The sequence below is a fragment of the Hippoglossus stenolepis genome, chromosome 21 (genome assembly GCF_022539355.2).
Source record: "Hippoglossus stenolepis isolate QCI-W04-F060 chromosome 21, HSTE1.2, whole genome shotgun sequence".
In the NCBI taxonomy this organism is placed as follows: Eukaryota; Metazoa; Chordata; class Actinopteri; order Pleuronectiformes; family Pleuronectidae; genus Hippoglossus; species Hippoglossus stenolepis.
The window spans coordinates 19028-34001 of NC_061503.1; the positions used below are offsets into that span (position 1 = coordinate 19028).

A 14974-nucleotide genomic window follows, 5' to 3' on the forward strand; every position below is an offset into this window, starting at 1 on the left:
TGTTTCCTTGAATAAGGAACCATTTAAGCTTCAGTGGAACTAAGACTTGGATTTGCATTTTTGTGCTCAATTCCTTGACTTAAAAGCTGCATCGCCCAACATGGGGCTCGAACCCACGACCCTGAGATTAAGAGTCTCATGCTCTACTGAACTGAGCTAGCCGGGCTTCTTCCACCAAAGCATCACTTCTCAATAGAAACCTCAGATGGCAAGACATATGTTTCATGAGAAGTAAAACACTTGAGTACGAAAACAACCTAGGTCTGAGGAGATGATCAGATTACAGAGAAAGTTTTGCCCTAAACGTCTTTGACCACATGTTCTGTGAACTAAGACAGCCAGAACCATGTTGCATAACTCTTTCGCCAGAAGATCAAGCACATCCATACTGTGCTTTGTGTAGGGATCCAATCCCTTGCAGTTTTCATTCCTCAGTTTAGCTATGTCATCTACATAAATTGCTGGATTCAATCCAAAACAACATGTTCTGATCAGCTATAGATGTTTCATTGGTGTGTGTGAAACCTGGGGATTTTATATGATGTTTCCTTGAATAAGGAACCATTTAAGCTTCAGTGGAACTAAGATGGGATCTGCATTTTTCTGCTTAATTCCTTGACTTTAAAGCTGCATCGCCCAACGTGGGGCTCGAACCCACGACCCTGAGATTAAGAGTCTCATGCTCTACCGAACTGAGCTAGCCGGGCTTCTTCCACCAAAGCATCACTTCTCAATAGAAACCTCAGATGGCAAGACATATGTTTCATGAGAAGTAAAACACTCGAGTACTAAAACAACCTAGGTCTGAGGAGATGATCAGATTACAGAGAAAGTTTTGCCCTAAACGTCTTTGACCACATGTTCTGTGAACTAAGACAGCCAGAACCATGTTGCATAACTCTTTCGCCAGAAGATCAAGCACATCCATACTATGCTTTGTGTAGGGATCCAATCCTTGCAGTTTTCATTCCTCAGTTTAGCTATGTCATCTACATAAATTGCTGGATTCAATTCAAAACAACATGTTCTGATCAGCTATAGATGTTTCATTGGTGTGTGTGAAACCTGGGGATTTTATATGATGTTTCCTTGAATAAGGAACCATTTAAGCTTCAGTGGAACTAAGACTTGGATCTGCATTTTTGTGCTCAATTCCTTGACTTAAAAGCTGCATCGCCCAACGTGGGGCTCGAACCCACGACCCTGAGATTAAGAGTCTCATGCTCTACCGAACTGAGCTAGCCGGGCTTCTTCCTCCAAAGCATCACTTCGCAATCGAAACCTCAGATGTCAAGACATATGTTTCATGAGAAGTAAAACACTCGAGTACTAACACAACCTAGGTCTGAGGAGATGATCAGATTACAGAGAAAGTTTTGCCCTAAACGTCTTTGACCACATGTTCCGTGAACTAAGCCAGCCAGAACCATGTTGCATAACTCTTTCGCCAGAAGATCAAGCACATCCATACTGTGCTTTGGTTAGGGATCCAATCTTTTGCAGTTTTCAATCTTATTTTAGCTATATAATCTAGACAAATTCCTGGAATCAATCCAAAACAACATGTTATGACCAGCTATGAATGTTTGATTGGTGTGTGTGATACCTAGGGAATGTATATGCTCTGATGTTTCCTTGAATAAGGAACCATTTAAGCTTCAGTGGAATTAAGACTTGGATCTGCATTTTTGTGCTCAATTCCTTGACTTAAAAGCTGCATCGCCCAACGTGGGGCTCGAACCCACGACCCTGAGATTAAGAGTCTCATGCTCTACCGAACTGAGCTAGCCGGGCTTCTTCCACCAAAGCATCACTTCGCAAGAGAAACCTCAGATGGCAAGACATATGTTTCATGAGAAGTAAAACACTCGAGTACTAACACAACCTAGGTCTGAGGAGATGATCAGATTACAGAGAAAGTTTTGCCCTAAGCGTCTTTGACCACATGTTCCGTGAACTAAGCCAGCCAGAACCATGTTGCATAACTCTTTCGCCAGAAGATCAAGCACATCCATACAAAGCTTTGTGTAGGGATCCAATCCCTTGCAGTTTTCATTCCTCAGTTTAGCTATGTCATCTACATAAATTGCTGGATTCAATCCAAAACAACATGTTCTGATCAGCTATAGATGTTTCATTGGTGTGTGTGAAACCTGGGGATTTTATATGATGTTTCCTTGAATAAGGAACCATTTAAGCTTCAGTGGAACTAAGATGGGATCTGCATTTTTCTGCTCAATTCCTTGACTTAAAAGCTGCATCGCCCAACGTGGGGCTCGAACCCACGACCCTGAGATTAAGAGTCTCATGCTCTACCGAACTGAGCTAGCGGCCTCTTCCTCCAAAGCATCACTTAATCGAAACCTCAGATGGCAAGACATATGTTTCATGAGAAGTAAAACACTCGAGTACTAACACAACCTAGGTCTGAGGAGATGATCAGATTACAGAGAAAGTTTTGCCCTAAACGTCTTTGACCACATGTTCTGTGAACTAAGACAGCCAGAACCATGTTGCATAACTCTTTCGCCAGAAGATCAAGCACATCCATACTGTGCTTTGGTTAGGGATCCAATCTTTTGCAGTTTTCAATCTTATTTTAGCTATATAATCTAGACAAATTCCTGGAATCAATCCAAAACAACATGTTATGACCAGCTATGAATGTTTGATTGGTGTGTGTGATACCTAGGGAATGTATATGCTCTGATGTTTCCTTGAATAAGGAACCATTTAAGCTTCAGTGGAATTAAGACTTGGATGTGCATTTTTGTGCTCAATTCCTTGACTTAAAAGCTGCATCGCCCAACGTGGGGCTCGAACCCACGACCCTGAGATTAAGAGTCTCATGCTCTACCGAACTGAGCTAGCCGGGCTTCTTCCACCAAAGCATCACTTCGCAAGAGAAACCTCAGATGGCAAGACATATGTTTCATGAGAAGTAAAACACTCGAGTACTAAAACAACCTAGGTCTGAGGAGATGATCAGATTACAGAGAAAGTTTTGCCCTAGCGTCTTTGACCACATGTTCCGTGAACTAAGCCAGCCAGAACCATGTTGCATAACTCTTTCGCCAGAAGATCAAGCACATCCATACAAAGCTTTGTGTAGGGATCCAATCCCTTGCAGTTTTCATTCCTCAGTTTAGCTATGTCATCTACATAAATTGCTGGATTCAATCCAAAACAACATGTTCTGATCAGCTATAGATGTTTCATTGGTGTGTGTGAAACCTGGGGATTTTATATGATGTTTCCTTGAATAAGGAACCATTTAAGCTTCAGTGGAACTAAGATGGGATCTGCATTTTTCTGCTCAATTCCTTGACTTAAAAGCTGCATCGCCCAACGTGGGGCTCGAACCCACGACCCTGAGATTAAGAGTCTCATGCTCTACCGAACTGAGCTAGCCGGGCTTCTTCCACCAAAGCATCACTTCGCAAGAGAAACCTCAGATGTCAAGACATATGTTTCATGAGAAGTAAAACACTCGAGTACTAACACAACCTAGGTCTGAGGAGATGATCAGATTACAGAGAAAGTTTTGCCCTAAGTGTCTTTGACCACATGTTCTGTGAACTAAGCCAGCCAGAACCATGTTGCATAACTCTTTCGCCAGAAGATCAAGCACATCCATACAAAGCTTTGTGTAGGGATCCAATCCCTTGCAGTTTTCATTCCTCAGTTTAGCTATGTCATCTACATAAATTGCTGGATTCAATCCAAAACAACATGTTCTGATCAGCTATAGATGTTTCATTGGTGTGTGTGAAATCCTGGAGTTTTTATATGATGTTTCCTTGAATAAGGAACCATTTAAGCTTCAGTGGAACTAAGACTTGGATCTGCATTTTTCTGCTCAATTCCTTGACTTAAAAGCTGCATCGCCCAACGTGGGGCTCGAACCCACGACCCTGAGATTAAGAGTCTCATGCTCTACAGCACTGAGCTAGCCGGGCTTCTACCATCCAAAGCATCACTTCGCAAGAGAAACCTCAGATGGCAAGACATATGTTTCATGAGAAGTAAAACATAGAGTACTAACACAACCTAGGTCTGAGGAGATGATCAGATTACAGAGAAAGTTTTGCCCTAAACGTCTTTGACCACATGTTCTGTGAACTAAGACAGCCAGAACCATGTTGCATAACTCTTTCGTCAGAAGATCAAGCACATCCATACTGTGCTTTGGTTAGGGATCCAATCTTTGCAGTTTTCAATCTTATTTTAGCTATATAATCTAGACAAATTCCTGGAATCAATCCAAAACAACATGTTATGACCAGCTATGAATGTTTGATTGGTGTGTGTGATACCTAGGGAATGTATATGCCTGATGTTTCCTTGAATAAGGAACCATTTAAGCTTCAGTGGAACTAAGACTTGGATGTGCATTTTTGTGCTCAATTCCTTGACTTAAAAGCTGCATCGCCCAACGTGGGGCTCGAACCCACGACCCTGAGATTAAGAGTCTCATGCTCTACCGAACTGAGCTAGCCGGGCTTCTTACACCAAATCGTTACTTCTCAATAGAAACCTCAGATGGCAAGACATATGTTTCATGAGAAGTAAAACACTCGAGTACTAAAACAACCTAGGTCTGAGGAGATGATCAGATTACAGAGAAAGTTTTGCCCTAAACGTCTTTGACCACATGTTCTGTGAACTAAGACAGCCAGAACCATGTTGCATAACTCTTTCGCCAGAAGATCAAGCACATCCATACTGTGCTTTGGTTAGGGATCCAATCTTTTGCAGTTTTCAATCTTATTTTAGCTATATAATCTAGACAAATTCCTGGAATCAATCCAAAACAACATGTTATGACCAGCTATGAATGTTTGATTGGTGTGTGTGATACCTAGGGAATGTATATGCTCTGATGTTTCCTTGAATAAGGAACCATTTAAGCTTCAGTGGAACTAAGACTTGGATCTGCATTTTTCTGCTCAATTCCTTGACTTAAAAGCTGCATCGCCCAACGTGGGGCTCGAACCCACGACCCTGAGATTAAGAGTCTCATGCTCTACCGAACTGAGCTAGCCGGGCTTCTTCCACCAAAGCATCACTTCAATAGAAACCTCAGATGGCAAGACATATGTTTCATGAGAAGTAAAACACTCAGTACTAAAACAACCTAGGTCTGAGGAGATGATCAGATTACAGAGAAAGTTTTGCCCTAAGTGTCTTTGACCACATGTTCTGTGAACTAAGCCAGCCAGAACCATGTTGCATAACTCTTTCGCCAGAAGATCAAGCACATCCATACAAAGCTTTGTGTAGGGATCCAATCCCTTGCAGTTTTCATTCCTCAGTTTAGCTATGTCATCTACATAAATTGCTGGATTCAATCCAAAACAACATGTTCTGATCAGCTATAGATGTTTCATTGGTGTGTGTGAAACCTGGGGATTTTATATGATGTTTCCTTGAATAAGGAACCATTTAAGCTTCAGTGGAACTAAGATGGGATCTGCATTTTTGTGCTCAATTCCTTGACTTAAAAGCTGCATCGCCCAACGTGGGGCTCAACCAAGCCACTGAGATTAAGAGTCTCATGCTCTACCGAACTGAGCTAGCCGGGCTTCTTCCACCAAAGCATCACTTCTCAATAGAAACCTCAGATGGCAAGACATATGTTTCATGAGAAGTAAAACACTCGAGTACTAAAACAACCTAGGTCTGAGGAGATGATCAGATTACAGAGAAAGTTTTGCCCTAAACGTCTTTGACCACATGTTCTGTGAACTAAGACAGCCAGAACCATGTTGCATAACTCTTTCGCCAGAAGATCAAGCACATCCATACTGTGCTTTGGTTAGGGATCCAATCTTTTGCAGTTTTCAATCTTATTTTAGCTATATAATCTAGACAAATTCCTGGAATCAATCCAAAACAACATGTTATGACCAGCTATGAATGTTTGATTGGTGTGTGTGATACCTAGGGAATGTATATGCTCTGATGTTTCCTTGAATAAGGAACCATTTAAGCTTCAGTGGAACTAAGACTTGGATCTGCATTTTTGTGCTCAATTCCTTGACTTAAAAGCTGCATCGCCCAACGTGGGGCTCGAACCCACGACCCTGAGATTAAGAGTCTCATGCTCTACCGAACTGAGCTAGCCGGGCTTCTTCCACCAAAGCATCACTTCTCAATAGAAACCTCAGATGGCAAGACATATGTTTCATGAGAAGTAAAACACTCGAGTACTAAAACAACCTAGGTCTGAGGAGATGATCAGATTACAGAGAAAGTTTTGCCCTAAACGTCTTTGACCACATGTTCTGTGAACTAAGACAGCCAGAACCATGTTGCATAACTCTTTCGCCAGAAGATCAAGCACATCCATACTGTGCTTTGTGTAGGGATCCAATCCCTTGCAGTTTTCATTCCTCAGTTTAGCTATGTCATCTACATAAATTGCTGGATTCAATCCAAAACAACATGTTCTGATCAGCTATAGATGTTTCATTGGTGTGTGAAACCTGGGATTTTATATGATGTTTCCTTGAATAAGGAACCATTTAAGTTTCAGTGGAACTAAGATGGGATCTGCATTTTTCTGCTTAATTCCTTGACTTAAGCTGCATCTCCCAACGTGGGCTCGAACCCACGACCCTGAGATTAAGAGTCTCATGCTCTACCGAACTGAGCTAGCCATGCTTCTTCCACCAAAGCATCACTTCTGAAACCTCAGATGGCAAGACATATGTTTCATCAGAAGAAAACATAACTCTTTCCCGAAGATCAAGCACATCCATACTGTGCTTTGTTAGGATCCAATCTTTGCAGTTTCATTCCTAGTTTAGCTATGTCATCTACATAAATTGCTGGATTCAATTCAAAACAACATGTTCTGATCAGCTATAGATGTTTCATTGGTGTGTGTGAAGACAGTTTATATGATGTTTCCTTGAATAAGGAACCATTTAAGCTTCAGTGGAACTAAGACTTGGATCTGCATTTTCTGCTCAATTCCTTGACTTAAAAGCTGCATCGCCCAACGTGGGCTCGAACCCACGACCACAGAATTAAGAGTCTCATGCTCTACCGAACTGAGCTAGCCGGGCTTCTTCCACCCAAGCATCACTTGCAATGAAACCTCAGATGGCAAGACATATGTTTCATGAGAAGTAAAACACTGAGTACTAACACAACCTAGGTCTGAGGAGATGATCAGATTACAGAGAAAGTTTTGCCTAAACGTCTTTGACCACATGTTCTGTGAACTAAGACAGCCAGAACCATGTTGCATAACTCTTTCGCAGAAGATCAAGCACATCCATACTGTGCTTTGTGCAGGATCCAATCCCTTGCAGTTTTCATTCCTCAGTTTAGCTATGTCATCTACATAAATTGCTGGATTCAATCCAAAACAACATGTTCTGATCAGCTATAGATGTTTCATTGGTGTTGTGAAACCTGGGGATTTTATATGATGTTTCCTTGAATAAGGAACCATTTAAGCTTCAGTGGAACTAAGATGGGATCTGCATTTTTCTGCTCAATTCCTTGACTTTTTAAAGCTGCATCGCCCAACGTGGGGCTCGAACCCGACCCTGAGATTAAGAGTCTCATGCTCTACCGAACTGAGCTAGCCGGGCTTCTTCCTCCAAAGCATCACCGCAATGAAACCTCAGATGTCAAGACATATGTTTCATGAGAAGTAAAACACTCGAGTACTAACACAACCTAGGTCTGAGGAGATGATCAGATTACAGAGAAAGTTTTGCCCTAAACGTCTTTGACCACATGTTCTGTGAACTAAGACAGCCAGAACCATGTTGCATAACTCTTTCGCCAGAAGATCAAGCACATCCATACTGTGCTTTGGTTAGGGATCCAATCTTTTGCAGTTTTCAATCTTATTTTAGCTATATAATCTAGACAAATTCCTGGAATCAATCCAAAACAACATGTTATGACCAGCTATGAATGTTTGATTGGTGTGTGTGATACCTAGGGAATGTATATGCTCTGATGTTTCCTTGAATAAGGAACCATTTAAGCTTCAGTGGAATTAAGACTTGGATGTGATTTTTGTGCTCAATTCCTTGACTTAAAAGCTGCATCGCCCAACGTGGGGCTCAGACCGACCCTGAGATTAAGAGTCTCATGCTCTACCGAACTGAGCTAGCCGGGCTTCTTCCACCAAAGCATCACTTCTCAATAGAAACCTCAGATGGCAAGACATATGTTTCATGAGAAGTAAAACACTCGAGTACTAACACAACCTAGGTCTGAGGAGATGATCAGATTACAGAGAAAGTTTTGCCATAAGCGTCTTTGACCACATGTTCCGTGAACTAAGACAGCCAGAACCATGTTGCATAACTCTTTCGCCAGAAGATCAAGCACATCCATACAAAGCTTTGTGTAGGGATCCAATCCCTTGCAGTTTTCATTCCTCAGTTTAGCTATGTCATCTACATAAATTGCTGGATTCAATCCAAAACAACATGTTCTGATCAGCTATAGATGTTTCATTGGTGTGTGTGAAACCTGGGGATTTTATATGATGTTTCCTTGAATAAGGAACCATTTAAGCTTCAGTGGAACTAAGATGGGATCTGCATTTTTCTGCTCAATTCCTTGACTTAAAAGCTGCATCGCCCAACGTGGGGCTCGAACCCACGACCCTGAGATTAAGAGTCTCATGCTCTACCGAACTGAGCTAGCCGGGCTTCTTCCACCAAAGCATCACTTCGCAAGAGAAACCTCAGATGGCAAGACATATGTTTCATGAGAAGTAAAACACTCGAGTACTAACACAACCTAGGTCTGAGGAGATGATCAGATTACAGAGAAAGTTTTGCCCTAAACGTCTTTGACCACATGTTCTGTGAACTAAGACAGCCAGAACCATGTTGCATAACTCTTTGTCAGAAGATCAAGCACATCCATACTGTGCTTTGGTTAAGGATCCAATCCCTTGCAGTTTTCATTCCTCAGTTTAGCTATGTCATCTACATAAATTGCTGGATTCAATTCAAAACAACATGTTCTGATCAGCTATAGATGTTTCATTGGTGTGTGTGAAACCTGGGATTTTATATGATGTTTCCTTGAATAAGGAACCATTTAAGCTTCAGTGGAACTAAGACTTGGATCTGCATTTTTCTGCTCAATTCCTTGACTTAAAAGCTGCATCGCCCAACGTGGGGCTCGAACCCACGACCTGAGATTAAGAGTCTCATGCTCTACCGAACTGAGCTAGCCGGGCTTCTACCTCCAAAGCATCACTTCAATCGAAACCTCAGATGTCAAGACATATGTTTCATGAGAAGTAAAACACTGAGTACTAACACAACCTAGGTCTGAGGAGATGATCAGATTACAGAGAAAGTTTTGCCCTAAACGTCTTTGACCACATGTTCTGTGAACTAAGACAGCCAGAACCATGTTGCATAACTCTTTCGCCAGAAGATCAAGCACATCCATACTGTGCTTTGGTTAGGATCCAATCTTTTGCGTTTTCAATCTTATTTTAGCTATATAATCTAGACAAATTCCTGGAATCAATCCAAAACAACATGTTATGACCAGCTATGAATGTTTGATTGGTGTGTGTGATACCTAGGGAATGTATATGCTCTGATGTTTCCTTGAATAAGGAACCATTTAAGCTTCAGTGGAATTAAGACTTGGATGTGCATTTTTGTGCTCAATTCCTTGACTTAAAAGCTGCATCGCCCAACGTGGGGCTCGAACCCACGACCCTGAGATTAAGAGTCTCATGCTCTACCGAACTGAGCTAGCCGGGTTTCTTCCACCAAAGCATCACTTCGTAAGAGAAACCTCAGATGGCAAGACATATGTTTCATGAGAAGTAAAACACTCGAGTACTAAAACAACCTAGGTCTGAGGAGATGATCAGATTACAGAGAAAGTTTTGCCTAAACGTCTTTGACCACATGTTCTGTGAACTAAGACAGCCAGAACCATGTTGCATAACTCTTTCGCCAGAAGATCAAGCACATCCATACTGTGCTTTGGTTAGGGATCCAATCTTTTGCAGTTTTCATTCTTAGTTTAGCTATGTCATCTAGATAAATTGCTGTATTCAATCCAAAAACAACATGTTCTGATCAGCTATAGATGTTTCATTGGTGTGTGACCCTAGGGATTTTATATGATGTTTCCTTGAATAAGGAACCATTTAAGCTTCAGTGGAACTAAGACTTGGATCTGCATTTTTTGCTCAATTCCTTGACTTAAAAGCTGCATCGCCCAACGTGGGGCTCGAACCCACGACCCTGAGATTAAGAGTCTCATGCTCACCGAACTGAGCTAGCCGGGCTTCTACCTCCAAAGCATCACTGCAATCGAAACCTCAGATGTCAAGACATATGTTTCATGAGAAGTAAAACACTCAGTACTAACACAACCTAGGTCTGAGGAGATGATCAGATTACAGAGAAAGTTTTGCCCTAAACGTCTTTGACCACATGTTCTGTGAACTAAGACAGCCAGAACCATGTTGCATAACTCTTTCGTCAGAAGATCAAGCACATCCATACTGTGCTTTGGTTAGGGATCCAATCTTTTGCAGTTTTCAATCTTATTTTAGCTATATAATTTAGACAAATTCCTGGAATCAATCCAAAACAACATGTTATGACCAGCTATGAATGTTTGATTGGTGTGTGATACCTAGGAATGTTATACTCTGATGTTTCCTGAATAAGGAACCATTTAAGCTTCAGTGGAACTAAGACTTGGATCTGCATTTTTTGCTCAATTCCTTGACTTAAAAGCTGCATCGCCCAACGTGGGGCTGAACCCACGACCCTGAGATTAAGAGTCTCATGTCTCCGAACTGAGCTAGCCGCTTCTTCCACCAAAGCATCACTCAAGAAACCTCGATGAAGACATATGTTTCATGAGAAGTAAAACACTGGGTACTAAAACAACCTAGGTCTGAGGAGATGATCAGATTACAGAGAAAGTTTGCTCGAAACGTCTTTGACCACATGTTCTGTGAACTAAGACAGCCAGAACCATGTTGCATAACTCTTTCAGAAGATCAAGCACATCCATACTGTGCTTTGGTTAGGATCCAATCCCCTTTGCAGTTTTCATTCCTCAGTTTAGCTATGTCATCTACATAAATTGCTGGATTCAATCCAAAACAACATGTTCTGATCAGCTATAGATGTTCGATTGGTGTGTGTGAAACCTGGGGATTTTATATGATATTTCCTTGAATAAGGAACCATTTAAGTTTCAGTGGAACTAAGATGGGATCTGCATTTTTCTGCTTAATTCCTTGACTTTAAAGCTGCATCACCCAACGTGGGGCTCGAACCCACGACCCTGAGATTAAGAGTCTCATGCTCTACCGAACTGAGCTAGCCGGGCTTCTTCCACCAAAGCATCACTTCTCAATAGAAACCTCAGATGGCAAGACATATGTTTCATGAGAAGTAAAACACTCGAGTACTAAAACAACCTAGGTCTGAGGAGATGATCAGATTACAGAGAAAGTTTTGCCCTAAACGTCTTTGACCACATGTTCTGTGAACTAAGACAGCCAGAACCATGTTGCATAACTCTTTCATACAAGATCAAGCACATCCATACTGTGCTTTGTGCGGGATCCAATCCCTTGCAGTTTTCATTCTCAGTTTAGCTATGTCATCTACATAAATTGCTGGATTCAATCCAAAACAACATGTTCTGATCAGCTATAGAATGTTTCATTGGTGTGTGTGAAACCTGGGGATTTTATATGATGTTTCCTTGAATAAGGAACCATTTAAGCTTCAGTGGAAGTAAGACTGGGATCTGCATTTTTCTGCTCAATTCCTTGACTTAAAGCTGCATCGCCCAACGTGGGGCTCGAACCCGACCCTGAGATTAAGAGTCTCATGCTCTACCGAACTGAGCTAGCCGGGCTTCTTCCTCCAAAGCATCACTTCGCAATCGAAACCTCAGATGTCAAGACATATGTTTCATGAGAAGTAAAACACTCAGTACTAACACAACCTAGGTCTGAGGAGATGATCAGATTACAGAGAAAGTTTTGCCATAAGCGTCTTTGACCACATGTTCCATGAACTAAGCCAGCCAGAACCATGTTGCATAACTCTTTCGCCAGAAGATCAAGCACATCCATACAAAGCTTTGTGTAGGGATCCAATCCCTTGCAGTTTTCATTCCTCAGTTTAGCTATGTCATCTACATAAATTGCTGGATTCAATCCAAAACAACATGTTCTGATCAGCTATAGATGTTTCATTGGTGTGTGTGAAACCTGGGGATTTTATATGATGTTTCCTTGAATAAGGAACCATTTAAGCTTCAGTGGAACTAAGATGGGATCTGCATTTTTCTGCTCAATTCCTTGACTTAAAAGCTGCATCGCCCAACGTGGGGCTCGAACCCACGACCCTGAGATTAAGAGTCTCATGCTCTACCGAACTGAGCTAGCCGGGCTTCTTCCACCAAAGCATCACTTCGCAAGAGAAACCTCAGATGGCAAGACATATGTTTCATGAGAAGTAAAACACTCGAGTACTAAAACAACCTAGGTCTGAGGAGATGATCAGATTACAGAGAAAGTTTTGCCCTAAACGTCTTTGACCACATGTTCTGTGAACTAAGACAGCCAGAACCATGTTGCATAACTCTTTCGCCAGAAGATCAAGCACATCCATACTGTGCTTTGGTTAGGGATCCAATCCCTTGCAGTTTTCATTCCTCAGTTTAGCTATGTCATCTACATAAATTGCTGGATTCAATTCAAAACAACATGTTCTGATCAGCTATAGATGTTTCATTGGTGTGTGTGAAACCTGGGGATTTTATATGATGTTTCCTTGAATAAGGAACCATTTAAGCTTCAGTGGAACTAAGACTTGGATCTGCATTTTTCTGCTCAATTCCTTGACTTAAAAGCTGCATCGCCCAACGTGGGGCTCGAACCCACGACCCTGAGATTAAGAGTCTCATGCTCTACCGAACTGAGCTAGCCGGGCTTCTACCTCCAAAGCATCACTTCGCAATCGAAACCTCAGATGTCAAGACATATGTTTCATGAGAAGTAAAACACTCGAGTACTAACACAACCTAGGTCTGAGGAGATGATCAGATTACAGAGAAAGTTTTGCCCTAAACGTCTTTGACCACATGTTCTGTGAACTAAGACAGCCAGAACCATGTTGCATAACTCTTTCGCCAGAAGATCAAGCACATCCATACTGTGCTTTGGTTAGGGATCCAATCTTTTGCAGTTTTCAATCTTATTTTAGCTATATAATCTAGACAAATTCCTGGAATCAATCCAAAACAACATGTTATGACCAGCTATGAATGTTTGATTGGTGTGTGTGATACCTAGGGAATGTATATGCTCTGATGTTTCCTTGAATAAGGAACCATTTAAGCTTCAGTGGAATTAAGACTTGGATGTGCATTTTTGTGCTCAATTCCTTGACTTAAAAGCTGCATCGCCCAACGTGGGGCTCGAACCCACGACCCTGAGATTAAGAGTCTCATGCTCTACCGAACTGAGCTAGCCGGGCTTCTTACCAAATGCTTCTCAAAGAAACCTCAGATGGCAAGACATATGTTTCATGAGAAGTAAAACACTCAGTACTAAAACAACCTAGGTCTGAGGAGATGATCAGATTACAGAGAAAGTTTTGCCCTAAACGTCTTTGACCACATGTTCTGTGAACTAAGACAGCCAGAACCATGTTGCATAACTCTTTCGCCAGAAGATCAAGCACATCCATACTGTGCTTTGGTTAGGGATCCAATCTTTTGCAGTTTTCAATCTTATTTTAGCTATATAATCTAGACAAATTCCTGTAATCAATCCAAAACAACATGTTATGACCAGCTATGAATGTTTGATTGGTGTGTGTGATACCTAGGGAATGTATATGCTCTGATGTTTCCTTGAATAAGGAACCATTTAAGCTTCAGTGGAACTAAGACTTGGATTTGCATTTTTGTGCTCAATTCCTTGACTTAAAAGCTGCATCGCCCAACGTGGGGCTCGAACCCACGACCCTGAGATTAAGAGTCTCATGCTCTACCGAACTGAGCTAGCCGGGCTTCCTCCAAAGCATCACTTCGCAATAGAAACCTCAGATGTCAAGACATATGTTTCATGAGAAGTAAAACACTCAGTACTAAAACAACCTAGGTCTGAGGAGATGATCAGATTACAGAGAAAGTTTTGCCCTAAACGTCTTTGACCACATGTTCTGTGAACTAAGACAGCCAGAACCATTTTGCATAACTCTTTCGCCAGAAGATCAAGCACATCCATACTGTGCTTTGTGCGGGATCCAATCCCTTGCAGTTTTCATTCCTCTTTTAGCTATGTCATCTACATAAATTGCTGGATTCAATCCAAAACAACATGTTCTGATCAGCTATAGATGTTTCATTGGTGTGTGTAGAACCTAGGAATTTATATGATGTTTCCTTGAATAAGGAACCATTTAAGCTTCAGTGGAACTAAGATGGGATCTGCATTTTTCTGCTCAATTCCTTGACTTAAAAGCTGCATCGCCCAACGTGGGGCTCGAACCCACGACCCTGAGATTAAGAGTCTCATGCTCTACCGAACTGAGCTAGCCGGGCTTCTTCCACCAAATCGTCACTTCTCAATAGAAACCTCAGATGGCAAGACATATGTTTCATGAGAAGTAAAACACTCAAGTACTAAAACAACCTAGGTCTGAGGAGATGATCAGATTACAGAGAAAGTTTTGCCCTAAGTCTTTGACCACATGTTCTGTGAACTAAGACAGCCAGAACCATGTTGCATAACTCTTTCCAGAAGATCAAGCACATCCATACTGTGCTTTGGTTGAGGATCCAATCTTTGCAGTTTTCAATCTTATTTTAGCTATATAATCTAGACAAATTCCTGGAATCAATCCAAAACAACATGTTATGACCAGCTATGAATGTTTGATTGGTGTGTGTGATACCTGGGAATGTATATGCTCTG

The 14974-nt window shown here is 41.6% G+C and overlaps 24 non-coding genes across 24 annotated transcripts; all 24 read right to left on the bottom strand.

Moving 5' to 3' along the window:
- Positions 1 to 92: 92 nt before the first annotated feature.
- Positions 93 to 166, bottom strand: trnak-cuu. Its single transcript has one exon. It is a non-coding gene; the product is annotated as a tRNA-Lys (tRNA).
- A 467-nt stretch (positions 167 to 633) lies between these two features.
- Positions 634 to 707, bottom strand: trnak-cuu. The gene has a single exon. It is a non-coding gene; the product is annotated as a tRNA-Lys (tRNA).
- Positions 708 to 1174: 467 nt separating this feature from the next.
- On the bottom strand, positions 1175 to 1248 carry trnak-cuu. Its single transcript has one exon. It is a non-coding gene; the product is annotated as a tRNA-Lys (tRNA).
- A 472-nt stretch (positions 1249 to 1720) lies between these two features.
- trnak-cuu lies at positions 1721 to 1794 on the bottom strand. The gene has a single exon. It is a non-coding gene; the product is annotated as a tRNA-Lys (tRNA).
- A 467-nt stretch (positions 1795 to 2261) lies between these two features.
- Positions 2262 to 2333, bottom strand: trnak-cuu. The gene has a single exon. It is a non-coding gene; the product is annotated as a tRNA-Lys (tRNA).
- A 469-nt stretch (positions 2334 to 2802) lies between these two features.
- Positions 2803 to 2876, bottom strand: trnak-cuu. The gene has a single exon. It is a non-coding gene; the product is annotated as a tRNA-Lys (tRNA).
- Positions 2877 to 3342: 466 nt separating this feature from the next.
- trnak-cuu lies at positions 3343 to 3416 on the bottom strand. The gene has a single exon. It is a non-coding gene; the product is annotated as a tRNA-Lys (tRNA).
- Positions 3417 to 3885: 469 nt separating this feature from the next.
- Positions 3886 to 3959, bottom strand: trnak-cuu. Its single transcript has one exon. It is a non-coding gene; the product is annotated as a tRNA-Lys (tRNA).
- Positions 3960 to 4429: 470 nt separating this feature from the next.
- Positions 4430 to 4503, bottom strand: trnak-cuu. The gene has a single exon. It is a non-coding gene; the product is annotated as a tRNA-Lys (tRNA).
- Positions 4504 to 4975: 472 nt separating this feature from the next.
- Positions 4976 to 5049, bottom strand: trnak-cuu. The gene has a single exon. It is a non-coding gene; the product is annotated as a tRNA-Lys (tRNA).
- Positions 5050 to 6057: 1008 nt separating this feature from the next.
- On the bottom strand, positions 6058 to 6131 carry trnak-cuu. Its single transcript has one exon. It is a non-coding gene; the product is annotated as a tRNA-Lys (tRNA).
- An 869-nt stretch (positions 6132 to 7000) lies between these two features.
- trnak-cuu lies at positions 7001 to 7073 on the bottom strand. Its single transcript has one exon. It is a non-coding gene; the product is annotated as a tRNA-Lys (tRNA).
- Positions 7074 to 7535: 462 nt separating this feature from the next.
- On the bottom strand, positions 7536 to 7607 carry trnak-cuu. Its single transcript has one exon. It is a non-coding gene; the product is annotated as a tRNA-Lys (tRNA).
- Positions 7608 to 8613: 1006 nt separating this feature from the next.
- On the bottom strand, positions 8614 to 8687 carry trnak-cuu. Its single transcript has one exon. It is a non-coding gene; the product is annotated as a tRNA-Lys (tRNA).
- Positions 8688 to 9153: 466 nt separating this feature from the next.
- trnak-cuu lies at positions 9154 to 9226 on the bottom strand. Its single transcript has one exon. It is a non-coding gene; the product is annotated as a tRNA-Lys (tRNA).
- Positions 9227 to 9693: 467 nt separating this feature from the next.
- trnak-cuu lies at positions 9694 to 9767 on the bottom strand. Its single transcript has one exon. It is a non-coding gene; the product is annotated as a tRNA-Lys (tRNA).
- Positions 9768 to 10230: 463 nt separating this feature from the next.
- On the bottom strand, positions 10231 to 10303 carry trnak-cuu. Its single transcript has one exon. It is a non-coding gene; the product is annotated as a tRNA-Lys (tRNA).
- A 987-nt stretch (positions 10304 to 11290) lies between these two features.
- trnak-cuu lies at positions 11291 to 11364 on the bottom strand. Its single transcript has one exon. It is a non-coding gene; the product is annotated as a tRNA-Lys (tRNA).
- A 465-nt stretch (positions 11365 to 11829) lies between these two features.
- On the bottom strand, positions 11830 to 11901 carry trnak-cuu. The gene has a single exon. It is a non-coding gene; the product is annotated as a tRNA-Lys (tRNA).
- Positions 11902 to 12367: 466 nt separating this feature from the next.
- trnak-cuu lies at positions 12368 to 12441 on the bottom strand. Its single transcript has one exon. It is a non-coding gene; the product is annotated as a tRNA-Lys (tRNA).
- A 468-nt stretch (positions 12442 to 12909) lies between these two features.
- Positions 12910 to 12983, bottom strand: trnak-cuu. Its single transcript has one exon. It is a non-coding gene; the product is annotated as a tRNA-Lys (tRNA).
- Positions 12984 to 13455: 472 nt separating this feature from the next.
- trnak-cuu lies at positions 13456 to 13529 on the bottom strand. Its single transcript has one exon. It is a non-coding gene; the product is annotated as a tRNA-Lys (tRNA).
- A 464-nt stretch (positions 13530 to 13993) lies between these two features.
- trnak-cuu lies at positions 13994 to 14067 on the bottom strand. Its single transcript has one exon. It is a non-coding gene; the product is annotated as a tRNA-Lys (tRNA).
- Positions 14068 to 14527: 460 nt separating this feature from the next.
- Positions 14528 to 14601, bottom strand: trnak-cuu. The gene has a single exon. It is a non-coding gene; the product is annotated as a tRNA-Lys (tRNA).
- Positions 14602 to 14974: the final 373 nt, after the last annotated feature.